The sequence below is a fragment of the Aplysia californica genome, unplaced genomic scaffold (genome assembly GCF_000002075.1).
Source record: "Aplysia californica isolate F4 #8 unplaced genomic scaffold, AplCal3.0 scaffold00044, whole genome shotgun sequence".
Classification (NCBI taxonomy): Eukaryota; Metazoa; Mollusca; class Gastropoda; order Aplysiida; family Aplysiidae; genus Aplysia; species Aplysia californica.
Window position 1 is genome coordinate 1,969,214 of NW_004797314.1, and position 2,130 is coordinate 1,971,343.

Below are 2,130 nucleotides of genomic sequence, written 5' to 3' on the forward strand. Positions count from 1 at the left end.
TTCTTCTTCTTCTTCTTCTTCTTCTTCTTCTTCTTCTTCTTCTTCTTCTTCTTCTTCTTCTTCTTCATGTCTTAGTTTAGCTTCTGTTATACTCATACGTGAAAAATGTCCGCTTGTTTTCTCTGAGATATTTTGTTATGAGTCAAGAAAAATTATTATATAATGAAGCGAGGTCGATGAATACAAGGAATTCTTCTATTTTATGTGGAACAAATAATGCAGCCTTGAAATGGCTTGCTTGTCTTTTATGAAGAGTTCGGTCCATTCCATTCATCTAGAACATTGTGTGGACAGTAGGCAGGAAATGTGTGTGCTAATCCCATCGAAAACACTTTCAGGCTACGGAATGTGCCGTCTGTGTTGATTCAGAAGGTGTAAAAATCTCTTTGACAAACCAGTTACATGTGAAGGCCGGTACCGTCCCTGCTGCAGGTGCCCAGTGCCCCCCTCTCTCCAGGATCTGTTTGGCTGGCGAGCGATCACTCAACGCGCGAAGGGGCGGAGCTAGCGTGACGTCACGCCGCGTTCAGCGCAACGCTTCGGTTCGACCCAGTGCGCGAGCATTGTGAACGATAACAGTGGCAATGGCCGATCTCTATTACCTGTGGGAAAAACACAGGTAGAATTCTCAGGATATACATTTCAATATACGGATTTTATTGTGTGAGAAGACAAAGGTAAGTAAAATGTGTTGATTTCATGTATAATCTGTCGAAATAGTGGTCTGTGTACGTGTATAATGCTGAAAAACACGTTTGCATCAAGCCCTCTCTTCCTCTCTCCTCGTTGTTTCACACGCTTCGCCACTGCTTCGCGTCTTCCTGTGTGTGTGTTTGGGCTCGCTTGTGGTAGCAAAGGGGGTCGGCTGTTTCTCCCCCCGTTCCTCAAGATTCTCTCGTTTGCTGTGTTATGATCGCAATGGTTGCTAAGAAAACATCTTGAATCTCGCTCTATTATCGTAACAGCGATGCCCTGGATGAAAGAATGGAATCATCAAAGTCAGGACAAAGTGTTTACACGATGATGCTCACCAAGTGTGTGCTGTTTCTTACAACATAAACAAGATAACAAAGCTGTTCTTCTCTTTGAAAGTTCTGTGATTGTAGATCTGATTTGAGGTACCACCGAAATATGATTGTTGATTCGATTTAAATTCGGTAGTTATGGGAACGAGAATTATTCTAGGTTCTACGCATAACAGACATGAATACTAAAGATGAAAAAAAGAAGAGAGTAAATCGGTTGGATATCCATACATCATGTAAGAATGAAATGCATGTTTCTGTACGGGGATGGATTCTCCGACTTTCCGCGCAATCAGATCTGTCAGCTCAACCTTGCTGTCACCACTGGACAGCCTCAGTATTATGGGGAACTTTTATGAATCATTCGTCATACATGATGACTGCGCAATACACTGCCCATAGTCATAAAATACACCCAGAAAGTAGTTTCAATACGTGACGTGAAAGTTTGTGGCCAACTTTGTCAATTTAATTCTGTACTTTCAGTTTACATTCATTTTCTTTTAATATAGGCAAGGGTCTAATTTAAAAAAAATATTTTTCTTTTTTTTTGGTGGTCCTGTTGATTTACATATGATCTCGGATGCATTGTCATGTTGTTTAATATGATTTGGCCTATTATTATTCCGTTCGTAGTCATTCAAAGATTAATCCTTACAGGACAAGTTCACATAAAAGAGCCTCATGAGCTGTCGTGTTTTATGTTGCGTCTTATAAGTTATGTCCTGAAAGAGTTGACGTATTTTTTTCTTCGTTCTGGAACAGTAATTGAGTATTGCAATGTTATTTTCAGTAGAAATGGAGTGGAAAAGAAATTGATTTTGTGAAAAAAGATGTCTTGGTTTTATTTCCCTTGAGATGTACACATATTCTAGGACAACTGGCATTGGTTGCTTACATTTCACATTAGCTTTATTTAATAAGTTTGATTAATCTTCAGATAAAGTAAATCGAGGAACAATAGACTAAAACTCCACTTTTATGATACCTGTACCTGTTGAATTAATTAATTAATAATTTCGATTTGCTAACAGAGGAGTGAATTACAAAACACCTGATTATTGTATATACGTAGAGAGTGTTGAGAGAGAGAGAGAGAGAGAGA

The 2,130-nt window shown here is 39.1% G+C and overlaps 1 protein-coding gene across 1 annotated transcript in view; it reads left to right on the top strand.

The window, feature by feature from the left end:
* The first annotated feature begins 534 nt into the window (after nucleotides 1-534).
* The window catches only part of LOC101845449 (cadherin-related tumor suppressor), a 120,149-nt gene continuing 118,553 nt past the window's right edge, over nucleotides 535-2,130 (top strand). Inside the window, exon 1 of the mRNA XM_005092343.3 lies at nucleotides 535-677. The gene's annotated coding sequence lies outside the window, so the exon portion shown is untranslated. The remainder of the gene's footprint in view (nucleotides 678-2,130) is intronic.